This window comes from Aphidius gifuensis, linkage group LG1 (genome assembly GCF_014905175.1).
Source record: "Aphidius gifuensis isolate YNYX2018 linkage group LG1, ASM1490517v1, whole genome shotgun sequence".
In the NCBI taxonomy this organism is placed as follows: domain Eukaryota; kingdom Metazoa; phylum Arthropoda; class Insecta; order Hymenoptera; family Braconidae; genus Aphidius; species Aphidius gifuensis.
In genome coordinates this window covers 5,030,532-5,048,677 of record NC_057788.1, presented here as the reverse complement: position 1 = coordinate 5,048,677, position 18,146 = coordinate 5,030,532, and the positions used below count along the sequence as shown (strand labels likewise).

The window sequence follows — 18,146 nt, the reverse complement described above, 5'->3', positions numbered from 1 at the left end:
TATTTTTATTATATTTACTTATATGTCGATGTGCTATTTGTTTATTTAAAATAGTTAAATAAATAAATATCGTATAATTAGTTTTTTTTTTTTTTTTATTTTAAATAATTCTTTGAAAAAAATATATATGTGAGTCAAGAGAATCGTAAAAATTCAATGCAACATCCGGCACTGAATGTATCGATTGATATCAATACTTCCGGTGCAACAGCTGATGATAAATTTATTTAATTTTTTTTTTTTTCTTTTATACCTTAAATATATGTTTTTTTTTTTTTTCACTTGAGTAATTTTCATCTCTGTATGCGTAAAAAAAAAAGGAAAAAAAACATTATTGTATATTTTTAATTTAACATTTATTTTTTTTATATTTACCGATGTATATATATTTTTATTTTTCTTATCGTTTAATTACTCGTTTAACGATCCAAACGTGTGTCGCAACGTCCGGCAATATATATACGTATGGTGAATAGTCGAGTGGCCAATGGCCTGTCTGCAATAAATGTTTGTACATGAGATTTTCACCTAACGATTTTAAATTGTCGGACTCATCTTTTAATTTATTTATTTATTTTTTGTATATATTTTTTATTTATAATGATAACCCAAGCACGATACTAACGATTGCAAAAAGTAATTAATTCACAACATCTATCATGTTTCTCGGTTATATGGTTTTACCACCAAAGCTTTTACCGCCACGAAAAATTATTTACAATATATGTATATTTGTTCTAATTGGTATTTAAGTATTTTATCTATATATGCAAGTAACAAGTTTTTTATTTTAAATTTTTATATTTATTAAATCTTTTTAATTCATGATCAAACTTGAAATAAATAATGTATATTATGTTGCAATGTTGTTATTTTATTGTGCAATATTTAAAACGCATAATACAAGTTTGTTGCGACAGCTGATTGTGATTTATTGATAGACACAAATGTCTTGCACTAGGATAAAATGGATCAATGTCAGATAATAGCTGTTTAGCTGTTTATATTTTATTTTTTTGCTAATAAAACTAATACTGATATATCATCATTATTTATCAATTATCAAAATCATCAATAATTATGTTAATTGAAGGTTTTTCTAATGATGACATAATTTTATACTGTGACACAATTATTACTACGAAAAAAAAATTAAATTTCAATGTCATTTTGGGCAATGAATATATTGACAAATATAATATTAGAAATTATTTTTTATTTTGAAATTTTTATAGTAATAAAAATATTTATAAAATATAAAAATTTATTTCAAAGCTGAAAGATAATTTTTATAAAATGAGTAATTTTTTTAAATGAAATAAAAATTGTTTGAGTATTTGTGTTTTTTTTTTTTTTTGAAAATATATGACCTATTTTTTTCTTTACAATTTGAATTTAATGAAGTACGCTACTTAAAAATATATCTACATGCTTATTTTATTTAAATTTTTTTTTGCTTCTTCAGGCTCACATCAAAGCTCAAATCTGAACTTAAAACATCCTTGTTTTTTTTTATTTTGTATATATTCTTTTTTTATTCTTGGGCAAAAAAATGTGCGCTTTATTTGCAAGTTTAAATCGGCGCAGTGCCTTGGGACGGATACGAGTGTAAAGTATATAGGGGTCGTATAAAGATGAAATAAAAGCGACAAGATGAAAGTAGGAGTTTAAAAAGCAAAAAAAAAATTACAAAAAAATGTAAAAATCAAAAAGAAAAGATGAAAAAGTGAGTGAATAAAAAATGATAAAATAAAAAACAAACAAACAAAAATTTTGACAACACAGTTGAATTTAGTTGCAGAAGATAAAAAATTTTAAGAAATATACGGTCAATGTTCTTGTCATGAAAGAAAATAAATAAAATGACTTAGATCTATATACAAAATGCAGCTGAAAATCATGTCATTCAAATAATATTAATAAAAAAAAAAATTAATTTTAAAAGTCCATCTAATAATGACAATGATTATTGGTAAAAATTAAATTTAAAAATTAAATAATAGGATTCATTTAGAGTCAAACAACAGCTGAGGGTTAAAATGAAAAATGAAGAAATGAAAAAAAAAAGAGAGGGAACAAGGAGACAGGGTTCAGTTAAAAGTACAAAAATAAAATAACGATTGCAATGGTTATATTTTTAGATAAACAGCGAGTCAGGACGTTAACTTTTGAATTTTTGGCCTAACGACAATTTTTAGCCTGCTGCAATTCACATGTATAAGTTTGTTACACAGGAGAGAAGCAAAAAAAAAAAAATTATTTAAAAATAATATTGTAGACATATGTGAATATAAATATATAAAAAAATATATATTTACAAATTTAAATGTCTTGATAATGTATGTTTGTGAATAAAATATAATTCAAACTATGTTTTTTCATTAGTTGATTTAACATTAATTTATCGTCAGTGTATTGCTTTATGAATTCGTTATAATTTATTATTTTTTTTTTTTTAATATTTTATTTCTCGTTTGTTGAAGGTTAAATACACGTGAGTTTGGTCCATTGGTATATATATTTTTTTGGATAGATGGATGGAAAAGTCAAGACCTTCACATGTGTCTCTTTTTTATATTAATAATAATTTTTTATTTTCAACTGCCAGAAGGTGATGCACTTTGATAAATTGTCTCGAAATGAGGGTCACTCAGTTAATTCGTTGAGACGTCCAAATAAATGATTTGTGTTTGAGTTGGATGCATTGGTGTAAGAACCTTAATTGTCGTATTGTGTTGTTTAAAATGAGGCAAAAATGACGACTTTTTTTTTATATATGCCTTTGGACTTTAAAAAATAACTAAAGTGGCATCCTCGACACAAAAATATCTGAGCTATACGTTGTCGTTATCCAGCACTTTACGAGCAATCTCGTGGTTAGTTCAGTTTAAAAGAAAAAAATAATAAAAATGGTATATATTATAAATAAAAAGTTCATGGTCTTGACTTTTATATTCACGTCAATTTGTCGACCATAGTCAAATATTAAATTTTTATGAACTTCTTTATATGAAAAAAAAAATATAATTTTCTTATTTTTTTATACCCTGTTTTAGGATAAGTGCACATGAAAATACTTGAAGCAAATTTATTTTTAAAAAGATAAAATAAAAAAAATACACAAATTTTTTCAACAATTAATTTTTAATTTTTAATTTTTTTTATTCCATATTATTTTTATATGAAATTTTAAAATGAAAAAATAATAATTAAGCCTTCAAAAAAACTACAATAAAAAAAATTGTTAATCATGAAATTTAATTTATAAAATTACCTAAACATGACATAAAAATTAATTATAAATGAATTATAAAAAAAACTTTCAAAATTAAATTAAATTTTTTAAATTCACAGATATTATCTTTCCAACTATACAAAGGTCATTATCTAAACAAATTTTACTACTCAATTTATTATAATTTCATTTAATAAACATACGTTTCATTTAATCAAAGATGATATCATCAAATATAGCACAAAAAAAGAAACAGTTAAAAATTAATAAACAAAAAAAAAAAAAAAAAGCCAATTTAAATTGATGACTACTATCAACAAGTTATAAACAAATAACGTGGAATTTTTTACAGTGAGCAAGTCCCACAGCCCAATTTACTTATTTTCTAATTTCATTTTCTGACCACCAGATTGCAGATTTGAGTGCGACCAATCATAAGCACATTATCATCATCATCAGACATTTCATTTTCAATCAATTTTCTTTAAAATTGTTTCAGCTTTCTGAGGTCAATCACACGGTATTGATATTGATGATAGGATAATGCACATTGAGTCATAACTATATATGCTATAGATAAATAAAATACGAACAAAAACACCAATAACAAGAAGAAGGAAAGCAACAAAGATAATAAGCAAAATCGATAAATCGATCATGACGATGAGGTCGCGTTATTAAAGTGTAATTGTAATATTTAATGTACATAATGTAAGTGAAAAGTCTACTGGTTGCTGATGGCTATACATTTTACTATGTAATTTTTATTCGGAATACTTTTTTCTTTTTTATTAATCTTTTTTGCCCTTATCCCAATAAAAAATTGATAAAATTCCACGTGGCTATTCTTCATTTGTCCACTAATTTTAAAACACTAAATTTGAATATAACATATTGGCAATTGGCATGAATTCAAAAAATTTAAAATTCAAAAAATTATTTGCATAGAAAAACTTTGACATTGATAAAAATTTACATGTAGATAATTATCTGTCATCTTTACCTGTGTTATTAAAAAAATTTAATATTTAATTTCTTGTTAAATGATATTTGACATTTCAAAAAATTCTATTTTCAATTTATAAACATAAATAAATTTTATAGCTAATAATTTTCTAATATTATATACGTTCATTTTTTTTTCTAAATAATTCCAGATAAAAATAGAATAATTGTGTCAACAAATTTAAAATTTTATTATTAATAATTTATAAATTTTGAAATGTATTTTTTTTTTTCGATATGTATAAATATAGAATAAAAAAAAATATATATTTTCAAAATAAAGTGATGATGAAAAAAATATAAAATGAAATAACTCTCTATATAAAACTTGTGGATATAAAATGAAAAATAAAATAAAAAATAAATAAACCGATTCACCTGGGGTTTATATTATATGTATCTCAAAGAACCTTGGGTCTTATCAAATTGTAGCAAAGTAAATTGCCGTGACTGTTGTCCTTGGTTGAGGTTTTTCTCACCGATAGACAAAAGTCAATTTTTATTGTGAGTTGTAGCGAGTTACGCGAATGATAAGACTGTCAGACATCGGGTCGCGTCTTTTCTGTGTTCACGATAAGCATTAAGGAAGGAAGTAAAATACATATCCTATATACACACCCTCATATATGTTTGTTTATTATTATATATATAATACTTGTATATAAATACACATACAATGTTGCTATATGTATAAACACAACCAAGCATTGTGAGGTCTCGTTATTTCACACCTCGATCGTTTGAACTTATCGAACAAGTACTTGACAATATTTATTTATATAATTTTTTTTTTTTCTTTATTCTTTATATTATTCTCTTGACTTTTTATTTTGTCTTTTTATATTTATTTAATTTTTTTTTATAGATATATATTTTTGTATTTTTATTATCGTTAAATTCACTATGATCACAAGACGCGTGCTCAATGTATACACACACACCCACACCCGCATGAGATGCTTGTATAAATTTCACAGTCAAGATCGTGGACGTTAATAAATAGTAGTAATAATAATTATGAAAAAAAAGAAGAAATTGTAATAATAATTTAATGAAAAATAAAAGAAAAGGAATAAGGACAAGATGAGATAACCACCTGACGCCTTAGTGTTTGCACATATGTGGTACATGTATATGTATAGTGTAAACATAATATATATAAAGCAAAACGAGAAAAATATCTGAACATTCAATTGACCAAGAAAACTCGTTGCGTAGATCAAGTTAATCTAGAATACATAGTTAATCTCTGATGCGCGTGCACCTCCCGGCTTGTCGTTATCTTGCCGACGTGTCAGCCACCTGTTCTCTCTCAATGATTCTAATATTAAATAATACTAATAATATATTTATATTTCAAAAAATATTTAAATACATAAATTTATAATGTTACTATAAATTGAAAATTCATAATATTTATTTTGTAAAGTATATATTTTTCAAAAAAATATTTCGTAATAGATAAAAAGCTTTTTTTTTTTAATACTCTTTTTTATTTTTTTTTGATTTTTTAATCATAGAAAAAAACATCAGTGTGTCATATTTATGTCACTATCAAAATGCCCACTTTTGAATATAAAATATTATATAAATAAAAATAATAATAATAACAATTTTTCATAAATATAAAAGTATAAATTTTATAAAAATGTCTAATATTTTTTTAAAATTCATTCACTGTTAATTTGATATGTGAATATATATAAGACACCATTTATGACACACCTGTTTTTTAAAACTAAAATTTAAAATTAAAATTAAAAATAATAATAGAAATATTAGAAAAATTAATAAAAAAAACATTTAAATGGAAAAATGAAAATTCAGTCGCTGAAAAGTAAGTTATAATGAAAAAAAATGGAAAAATAAAAATCTATCTCTATCTCTTATCTCTCACTCTATATATATATAATTTATTTTTTTTAATCTTGCTCTCTTACAAGGTCCCTGATGCAAGTCAATTTACGAAATATTAAAAATAGCCTTCAAAGAAACCAACAGAGGGATTTTTAAACTGAGTTTGTATATTGTAAATTCATGAGTGTCGAAAAATATGAAAAATAAAATTAAATAAAAATTTTGAGTTAAATTTTTCAGCAATATACAAAATTGAAATAACCATTGGTATATGGTACGTGACATGAAACTTATTTTCTTGCAGGTAAATATATGTACGAAAAAAAATATATGCGAGAATGAGTACATACATGTTCATATGTATATAAAATAATGGAGTTTATATTACACTGTTGGGATACACATGCACATCTATGTATAAATACATTGATAGTATTAAAAAGGGAGGGAGGGATAGGAAGAGAGGATAAAAAGTGGAATCATCGTGAAGATGTTTTGAACAAGAGTGCCAGGATAAAAAGGGTTAAGAATCCAGGCAAGTGTAAGGAAGAAAGAGAGAGCCAAGAAAAGAGGATGAAAAGTCAATATACAAGTTCAGTATGTGTGTGTGTGTGTGGTGGGCGAACATCAGGGTCCAGTTGAGATCGCTGCCCCCCGCCAAGGACACCCAGAGTTGCCCCAACACTGTGTGTCCTGTACACACACACACACATTTAAACATTATATATTTTCAACTCTCCACTTTGACCAGCTACTTTTCATTTTTTATCTCTTATCTATTTATTTATACATCTATCTTTTTATTCTCTCTTGAAAGATCTTTTGCAAACTTTAAACGACCAACACACATTTACATTGTACTTAACCTTGAAATATGAAAATAAAAATTTTAAATAAAAAATATATATTATTACATATATAATAAACCTATCTCAATTATTACCAAATTGCGCCACCTTCGATGGACCCCCAGTAAAGGTTACATGTTTTACCTGCGATGGTTTTTTTTTTTTTTTTAAATTTTTTTATTTTCATATTTATCGGGGAATCGGGTGTGACCATACCAGTTCATGAATATATTAATTAATTTATTATTTATCAAATTAATTTTTTTGAAAAATAAAAAAAAATAAAAACTTGGCTAATTGATGTCATTAAGAGACTTAATGTCACTGATTAATCAACATGATGAAATTATTATTAAAAGAGAAAAAAAAAACGTATAATATATAGGTAGAATATTTTTTGTTATTTGTTATTTTTTTTTTAATTGTGTTATAATATTTACGGTTTAGTTTGAGAAATGAAAAAAATTATAATAAATGTTAATTAGCTTTTGGACGTATAATTACTTGATCAGACATTAATATTACTATTAATTTGTGTTTAAAGATTTAATGGTTTTGATTGGAATATTAAAATTAAAATTAATATATTAATATATCGATACACACTTGGATGTATGAGGTAAGATGCCAGATATCCTGAACCGTGATGGCAAAAAAATAAAATAAAATAAGAAGATACAAATTGATAATTAGATCCTACATTTAAAATTAGAAATATTTAACAAATTATTTTTACAACGTGTTAAGTGAAATGCACACTTATTTATATGATGGATTTTAAAAATTAATTATTAAAAATAACAGCAACAAATTAACAATTTGACATGAAAAAAATTGAAATTTCTTTTTGCTTTTTTTTTAATTTAATTGTTAATTTTTTGTTGTTAATATTTTAAGTTGATTATTAAAACTTATCACATAATTAAGCTGTCATTTAAACTGACTCAATGCAAAAAAAATCAGACGAAAAAGTGTATTTATAAACGCAGCAACGAATTTTGAATTTATTATTTTTTATTTTTCTGCCACCACGGTCTGTGAAATGCAGGGAGTCAGCATAATGATAGACCGTAATGGCAAAAAATAAAAATAATAAATTCAAAATTCGTTGCTGCATTTACAAATACACTTTTTCATGACTTTTTTTTTCTATTTAATTTTCTTTAATATATAATTAAATATTACAACAGCAAAAATAAAATAAATTCATTTTTGTTTATAATTCCAACTTGTAATAAATATATAAAAAAAGCATTGATAAAACGCGTGTTATTGAATAAATTTATGTTTTTATATATAATTTTATTTCATCATTAGACTAATAAATTTTTTTTCCCATCTTTTTTATTATTTTATTTCTGTGGGCTTTTATATAACCGTAATACTGTAGTGGCATAAATGTGACACGTGAAGAGGCCATTTGTGTTGTGAAATTGAGAGAAAAAAAATATGTTATTCGAAGCGAATCTGTGTAATTTACAGTAATATATTTTCAACGAAATTTAGATTTAAAAAAATCCCAGTAAAAAAGTCGAATAAAAATTTTTAAAGCCAATCAAAAAAAATAAATAACAAAAATTTTTTGACAATGTTGATGACACACAAATGCATCTTAAAATTTTTGTCGTCTTTTGATGAAAAATAAAAAATGACGAATTTTACAAACAGCTAATTTAAAATCAAGTGCACAATTCCATATAATTTTTTATTATTTAATTTTTTTTTTACACGTTTTACAATGTGTTTGTTTTTTTTTTTTTCCGTATGTAGATATGCGTATTATATACTTTTGGGCCTACCTTCATCGTCACGTATCAGACCAACCGGTTTTGGCAACAGCATACAAAAAACATATGTTTTCAATAGACTTTTATTGGTTAGATAAATCAATCGAATTTTTATTGTACGGATTATGTTTGCATGAACACACCAGGATACTTTTGGCGTTCAAAAATATATATTGGCTTGAAAACCATTTTCAGATGCAGTGATAAAAATCAAAAACATCATGACATTATACGTCACAATGTAATCATTAATCTCAATCATTTTATATTATATTTTCGTTGAATCAAAATATATAAATTATATTTTTTTAATAATCAATTTTATTGTTTATTATTTTCTTCTTCTTTTTTTTTTTTAAATTCAAATTTATTATCAACAGCCAAGTTATTATATAAAGAATTAATTTCTCAACTTGAAATTTATTCAAATCAAATAAACATTGACTGTAAGAAATAAAAAAAAAAAAAAATGATTAACACTCAATAATTGACTGTTACCTGTCCATGGACTTAATATACATATTAAATTTTTTTTTTATTTTTTAACATTCCATACTTCCATGTGGATAAGTTTAACTCAATTTATTGTGATAAATCAAATATAAATTTAATATCACCAGATAAAATAAGGCAGATGTTAATCACTTAATTCATTATTTATTATATTTTTTTGTTCATTTTGTTTTGGTATAGACATCTTCACATATATAGTCATATGTGAGTGCTTAATACGAATCGCTCCAATGAACAAGATCAAAAGCTATCATCATACTTGAATAGATGATGAAGAAGGTGATGATAAAAAATAAAAAAAAAAATTAAATCTTTACATTAAGCTGCATCGAATCGAAATGGAGTGTGATTTGAGACTCCAGGAGGTTGATGAATTGATGCAGATCAGATATAAAGATATATGGGTATATAGAAAATCCGGTTAGCCTTTTTTACTCTGTACCAGTCCACTTGATACTTACATGTATTTAAATATTAAATAATAATAATAATATTGATAAAACAACGTGTCAAAATTGTGTCCGTTAGATTTTAGTTTGTTGAAAAAAATTAAATGAATTCAAAAAAATTTAATTATCGAAATTATTTTGTGCCTAATGAAATGTTTTTTTTTTTTTCTTTTGGTAATTAAATTGATGCTCAAACTGGTGTACATCATAATATGATTATTTATTTTTTATATGTATTTTTGTTTAATTTGTTAAAAAAAAAAAAGATTAAAGACAATATTTTATTGCGCAGTTGGATGAATGTATATATCGTTTGAACCACGAGTGAATATCAGTGGCGCCACAATATTTTTAATATTAGACTAGGATAAATCGCTGCTGAAGAATGCGAATCATATATTTTTTTGAATATGCCTTGGCGAGTAAGAGAGCGTCTAGCGGTAAATGCAAAAGGCAAATGAAAAATTGTTTTTTCCCCAAAAAGAAATGAAAAATAAAACATACAAAAAACATTCAAAATATGTCTTTTATTTCGTGTGTGGTATATACACAACAGAGTTATATATGAAATAAAAAAGAAAACAGTGTCATTTTTCGTATTAAAAAAGAAAATAAAAAGTACAGCGAGCATTTGCAGCAGGTCGCAAAAGAGGGTGGCAAACAAAAAAAAATATAAAGTCAAATGTATTTCCATAAAAAAAAAAAGTTTTATACAGATATGTATATATGCTAAATGAAATAAAAGGAAAAGAGTATGTTTTGTATGACCTGAGATATAGAGAAGCCAACCTGACGATGAAGATGTTAAAAGAAAAAACTGTATGGTATATAAAGAAATGAAAGAAATAGTATCTGTAGGAAAAAAGAATATAAAAATTGGTAGCTTACAAAACGCGGAAAAGGCGTGGCGGAGGGGTGCCGTTAAAAAAGATCACGCGCACAAGGAGGATCTCGTTATCTCAAACTATAATGATTCTTCATTGCTCCCCTATTTTGTGCATTCAAAGGACATGTATCAAAGTTTCCAAGTCAAAAGAAAAAAAAAATAAAAAATATATTCATCCAACAATACTTAAAAGTCTTGAAACTTAAATATTATATTTATTATATTTTATTAATTAAAAAATTTTTTAAAATTTTAATACATCAAAGTATCAAATAAATATATTATTATTATTTTATCCTCAAAACTACTAGATAAAATTGCAAAATTTTTCAACTTTTCAATTTCCATAGATATAGAACGAAAAGAAAAAAAAAAAGCCTTGAAGAGTTTTCCAAGTGGCATTAACCCTCTGTCACCCACGTACAGTATTTTTCAAAATTAAAATTCACGTGATAAAAAGATTAAAGAGAATAAAAAAAAAAAAAGGTTTAGAAGGTCTCGTAAAATAACAGCCGGGTGCCCCTGAATTCGTCCAGTATAGATAAATGTACGATCAGCCACCTCGAGCGAAGTTCGTTGAGTCTTTTAACTCACCAGGGAAGCAACTTCACACACTTGCAAATAAATATAATATATATATAAATTTTTTCTTTTAATACATGTATTAAATAAAGAATAAGAGAATGAAAGAACGAAAAAGGCGAAGGACCCAGAGAGACCAATAGTCGCTTTTCCGAGTCGTTAACCCATCTCGAGGACGCCCACGTTACCGTCTGAACTTAAAATTCCACTTCCACTCGTTTTCCCTCTACTCTTCTCAATTCACTCTTGCCCTTGGCTATTAATATTCAATATATACATATATTCTACACATGAATAAGTTAGACAAAATTCATCAAAGCAATAAAACTATTTGATCCAAAAAATAAATCAAGTGCCAATGTATATCGTACACTTAATATAAATCAAAAATATAAAAAGATTCAAAAAAAAAAAGCAAGCATATATTAAAACCTTCTTGAAATTTTACTATGCATTAAATAAAAATAATAATAATATGTTTTTTATTTTTACCTTCATGTGGCATTAACCCCCGCGATATACACACACACCAAGAAGTGTTGGCAAAAAAAAAAAGAAAAGAAGAAGAAAAATGCTTGACGTATATATCCAGCCCACACACGTGTGTCGCATATACATATATGCATTTATGTCCTCGGGATAAAAAAGTATTTTTTTTCATAAAATCTTATATTTTCCAAGGCGAAAATGTTTACAGGCAAATGTCAGTTTGGTGTATATAACGCAAAGGAACATCGTCGTTGAAATTGCTGCTGATGTTATGTCGACTGTCGAAATTCACTCATGAACAAATCTCTCCTTCATATTATATCTTTACAAATGATTTTTATTTATTCATCTCTTTTGCTCGAAGATGATTATTATTATTGTCGATTTTTAGTTTTTTTTTTTTTTTTTACTAGGCGGTAGTTTAAAGTATATAGTTGACATATATATCAAATGACTGTGCGTGTATTTTATATGTGCGTATTATAAAGAGCTGTAGAAAAAGGATAAAAAATTTATATTCTAGAAAACGGAGGTTGTTGTTTGCAAGAGGAAGCACCACAGCAAGAATCGTTGAGAGTATAAGAGGGATTTGAACCCAAGACCTTGGACTAACCATTGCCCTCGATGTGACTATATATCTGTGCCGACGACATCGTGAAGATTATTTGCTTTTAGCTTGCAGTCGGACTTTTATATATACTTTTGTATACAGCTACTGGCCAGCTTCAATTTTACTCTTATACTGCAGTCACAAATGATTTCCATTATTCACTTTGATATGTATATGTACTTGCACTCTTTTTCTTATTTATTTTTATGTAGCTTTAGCTCATACCCTCAAGCCCCCTTTGACCAAAGAACCAATTCGACATTTCCACTTTACGCTTGACTTGTCAGTCGTCTCAACTCGCCAGTTTTGCAAAAATCAAAATCACCGGGACTTTGAGGTTTGTTTTCAGCGACTGTGGTTGTCGACAATATAGATATATATACATCTTGAGAATAAAAAACTATTGATTCAATTCAAACACGCACTCGTAAATATAAATTTTTTTTTTTTCATATTGAATTTAGTTATTCTTATGTAAATTTTCTTCATTAATTATTATAATTTAAATTATATTTTTATTTAAATTATTTATATTTTAATGATTGTATTATATCACCGAGGTATATAATAAAATTTATTAATTTTAAAAATTCAAATGTGCGGTTAAAAGAGAAAGTTGAAATTTTGGCATATAATGGATTCGTTTCAATGATATTTTAACTCACCGGTAATTTAATTCAAAAGAAACAAAAAATAATAATAATAATAATTTAATTCAATGTAATATTATTAAATTTAATATACTGACATTTAAATTTTTTTTTATTTCTTTATATTATCTTTTTTTAATTATAAAAAATGAAAAAAAAAAAAAAAAAATTTGATACTATAAATATTATTGTCAATTTTTAGTTATTTATTTTGTATTTTAAATGCGTCATGAAAAATGGTGCAGTGTGATAAATGCACAAGTATTCAAAGAGAGGGAAGGTCAAATTGTTGTTAAAAAATTTTAGCAAATGTTATATTAAAATATGAAAATTCAAAAAAAAAAAAAAAAAGCAAAGCAAAAAAGCTTCTATAGTCGACATATATAATTGTCAATAATCGTGGGCGTTTTATTTAGTGAAAAATATAAAATCTATTTCTTTTGGCATTCACTCAAGTTCAAGTGTATGCTATTATTTTTTTTCGCAATATTTTATTTTATATATATACACGATTTAAAACCACGTTGATTCCTGACCTTGCGTAAAGACCGCAATGCTCAGCTTGTCTTATATTTCCTTCACGTACATATCGGATTAAATGGAATGTGGTATATACGATGCGTAATTAATTCATTTACCCATGATATATAATATGGGATGGTCAAGAGATACTGATAATAATTTAAAAATTATTTATTAAAATATAATAAAAAATAATAATTAAGAAATAAAGAAAAAATAAATATTATAATAATACGAAGCAACACATGATGATGCTATCGAAGTTAAATGCCGTGAGGCCAACATTATTCAAAATTCGACACCTGTTGGCCTGCAGGGTAATCGGGTATTTTTTAAAATAATATAAATATATTCATATACAAGTTCAATGAATTATACCTGATCAGCGAGAAATAAAAATTAAACAAATATAAATTTATATATATAAATATAATGCAGATGTACTTACTCAATTTCAACATGAGAAAATTCACTCATCGCGATGCAGCAGCAACAAATTCATTCTGTAAAAATATATGAATAATTATTTATTATTCGTCTTGAAATTAACAATTTTTTTTTAAAACATACTATTTATCAAACAGCTCATTATAATGACCATGACAATTATAACAATGATCACGTCATTTTACTCCATATTTAAAAAAATAAATTAAAAATGAGATAATTATTTTCTTGTTTATGTAAACTTGACCACAGAATATTTTCAAGACAAGTTTATTCTTTTAAATTTTAATAGCTCACACTAAACTATAAAAAATAACTATTAAGTCGTAATATCCAAGAATAGCAAATAAATATTATCAAAAGAAAAAAAAAAAATTTATCTTCACACCTCGTTATTTATTTTTTTTTTTATTTTTCATTATAATTTATTTGTTTTCTATTAATATTCTATTATTGTTATTTTTTTTATCTATGAAAAAGTATTGTTTATTATTTATTATTTGATGAATTTATCAACTCGAGTGATAAAATTTATAAATACATATTAAAAATTATTTAAACTTATTTTGATTAAATTTTTTTGTTTTTTAATTTAACAAATAATTATGTATAGTTTTGTTAGAATTTAGAAATATATATTTAATTAAAATTATTTATCAAGGATGATTTTGCCAAGTACAGTAAAAAAACGTTGTCGACAAGGAAGATATATAAAACATATACTACTTAACTCTTTAATAATCATTTTAAATAAATAAATAAACGTATAAATATAATGAATAAATTTATCTATATACAAACTTGTATATATATAAGAAAAATTTAATAATATACACTGTACTAATCAAAGTTAAAAATGAAAAAAAAAAAAAAAATTTAAAGTCATGACTGGAAATTAAATATCCGTGGGATTTTTAAAAAAATCTATCATAAAATGTAAAATATTTTAAGACAAATATTATAGTTATTTATAATTTTTTTTGTAATAAATATTGTTACACATTACCGTCGTATATGTTCAAGCTATTTATCACCTCTAATTATATTACATAACTCTATATAAAATCTACGTGTATGTAACACATTAGATAATGCATAATTTAATATTTTATATGATAATTTGATAGATCAAGTAAATAATTAAATATCGTTCAAGCATAAATATCTATCAATAATAAATTAAATAAAAAAAAATATACAAACTGCAATGAAATTCAATTTTTTAAATTATATAATTTATTATTTCAACTAAAAAAAGAAAATAAATAATTAAAAAATTTTTTATTTATAATAAATGCGTTTATTTTAAAAATAAACTAAATGTTAAAAAATATTTACGTCAAATTTTAAACACCCATTGACGTAAATATTTTTTAAAATAAAAAATAATAATTTTTTTTTTTTTTTTTAGATTGTTTGATTGTGAGAGAGACGAGTATAGAGAGTTGATGATATTTTTTTATAAAATATGTGTGTAAATTTTTTAAATGTATATTTATTTATTGCAAAGTTATTGGTATATGTGCGACCCGTTTATACAAGGATCATTCACCGGACCAGAACGCGCGCAACAAAACAAGAGGGACTAACTCGAGGTTACCAATGAAAAACAATCTCCAAAATAATTTCCATCTTAAGCGATGACCAGTTTTAAAATCATGATAATTATTTTGAAAAAAAAAAAAGGAACTTATAAATAATAATAATATTATTTTTTGTACACATGATAAAATAAATAAATAAATGAAAAATCAAGGTCGTTATTTATTGTTAAGAGTCTTGAAATTATTATTTGGTGGTGAATGTCATACGGAGGTTGCACTGACAAGTGTTATTATTTTATTTATTTAACTATTTTATATTTTTTTAATATATTTTTTACTCAATGAACTTGCTTGTCTTGCCGACTATTTTTTTTTTTTTTTTTCGGCTAAATCGATATGCTTTTAGCCTCAGGCACACTTTGGCAAAATGAGATTTTTTTTTTATTTTTTTGTTTTATATTTATATATACTTGCGGAATGAAGGAAAAAAAAAATTGGCTGATTTATAAATATTGATTTATTGGGGACACAGATGACTCGCAAGGAGAGACTGTATTATCAAATTTTCGATAAAGTAATGACATGGACCACAACTCATTTAATATCAAATATAATTTAAGAAAAAAAAATTTAGAAATAATATATTAATGTATATTTAAAATTTATTATTATTATTATTATTATGCTTTTAGTTTTTCCATATTTATTTTTATTTCCATTAAACACACACGAAAATTTATATCTCATTATTTATTTTTTATGAAAATGTTGAATATGACATTGCAAAATACGTGTTTATTTTAATTTTTTTATATCTCATCTGTCATATTTTTATTTATTTTTTTTTTTTTGACTCAATGCTTTTTATGCCACCCTATAAATAATTTTTTTTTTTAGTTTGCATTTTTAAGTCGAGTGGTTTTTGAAGTCAATCATAAACACTATACACAAGCAAATAAAAAAAAAAAAAAAGACAAGAAGAATTTTAAAAACCGTTAAAAAATTAGAAACTCGGATTTTTATTTTGCGAGATATATATAATAGTTAAACTTGTTTCAAATTATCTAAACAGCCATTAATTGTTTCTGGCCTTTTTTTAAATTTTATTCTGTCGTCATTATTTCGACTTGATTTTTATATTTTTTATTAGAATTTCAAGTGTGTCTGTATGTTGTTTTTTTACACCAGTGGATTGACAACATTACGTCTGTTGTTGAATTATAAAAAAAATACAAGAAAATAAATTTAAAAAAAAGGAGAAAAAAAAGCTCAACATTAACCAGCTGTAAAGCTCGCGAAATACAGTAACTTTTGTGTCTTGAACATCTTGAAAGTGTGGGTGTTTAGTGAACAACTGACCTGCGCAATATGTCAAAAGTAAATAAAAAAAAATTAAAAAAAAAAATACAACTCAACAACGACGATTCGTGTCTATGTCCCATTTGAAAATTCAAATCTTTCTGAATTGTAAATCTTTAGCTATACCGAGATTTATTTTTACACCTAATAGCCATACATAAACACCATGAAAAAATTTTTTTTCTAAAACCATAAAACCCATTTCGATATCTTAATATTATTTTTTATTTTTTTTTTTTTAAACTAATTTGAATAATTTTCTACATGCGAGAATATATTTTTTATTTTATTTTGTTACTTGCCTAACCGTTAGCAATTGCAAATAAACTCCATCGAATTTATAAATAACATTTTTTTAATTTATTTAATTTTACTTATTAACATTTTATTATGGTCTTCATTTATTAAATTGAGCAATTTAGTTATTCAATTAAATACCATATATAAATTTTAAAAAATACATACACGTGTAATTTTTTTAAATTTTATTTTTCATTAACAATTGTTTTAAATAAAAAAATTATTAAAATTATTTTTAGCTAATAATTATTAAAGATTGAAGTATGTATAGCCGTTAATCGAAAAATTATACAAATTAATATTTTCCGATAATAATTATTTAATGTAAAATATTATTAAAATTAAATTACATACCTTGTCTGTAAACAGGTCCAAAACTTGTTTAAGATTGCGTCATTATTTCCTGGATAAACTCCAGAAAATAAATATTAAATTTACTCCAATTATCATTTTTTATTGACACACACGTAATTTTTAGAATTAAAAATATCGAATGATTAATATGCATATCAATAATTAATTAGCACTAAAAAAAACAGATAATAAAAATTTGCAATGATTTTATAAAATATATTTTCTCATCAAACACACATAATGGCCGCCAATTATGCTTTTTTTTTTCTTAGAAAAAAAAAGGGGAGGAGAAAAATATCAAGCATCATAACACTGATTCGAAAATAGATGAATAAAAAAATTAGCAATCACTAGATCATTTGAAATTGATCTATTAATATATATTTTAGCTAAAACACTGTATGTTAATTAATTAATATTAAAATAACAATTATAAATATGTAAAAATCTCGTAGAAAAATAATTTATGTCGACAATTTGACGGCGTCGTTAATGTTTTTCACACAAACTTCACAAATACACTGAATTTATTATATCAAACATCACAATCGTATTTTAAACTAGCTAAATTATCAAATTATTTTATATTTATAATTAATTTTCAGTTACAAACACAACAAACATGCTCCAAAAGTTAATTTTTTTTCACGACGTCACGACATAATATTAGAGGCCGAGACATGGGTGGCCACAGAAATAAAAAAAAAAA

At 24.3% G+C, this 18,146-nt stretch overlaps 1 long non-coding RNA gene across 1 annotated transcript in view; it reads right to left on the bottom strand.

Annotated features, from left to right (window-relative positions):
• Positions 1-17,668, bottom strand: part of LOC122861143 — a 58,528-nt gene extending 40,860 nt beyond the window's left edge. The window contains exons 1-2 of the long non-coding RNA XR_006374473.1: positions 17,438-17,668; positions 13,882-13,936 (exon numbers count right to left, since the gene is read on the bottom strand). This is a non-coding gene — a long non-coding RNA (uncharacterized LOC122861143). The remainder of the gene's footprint in view (positions 1-13,881; positions 13,937-17,437) is intronic.
• Positions 17,669-18,146: the final 478 nt, after the last annotated feature.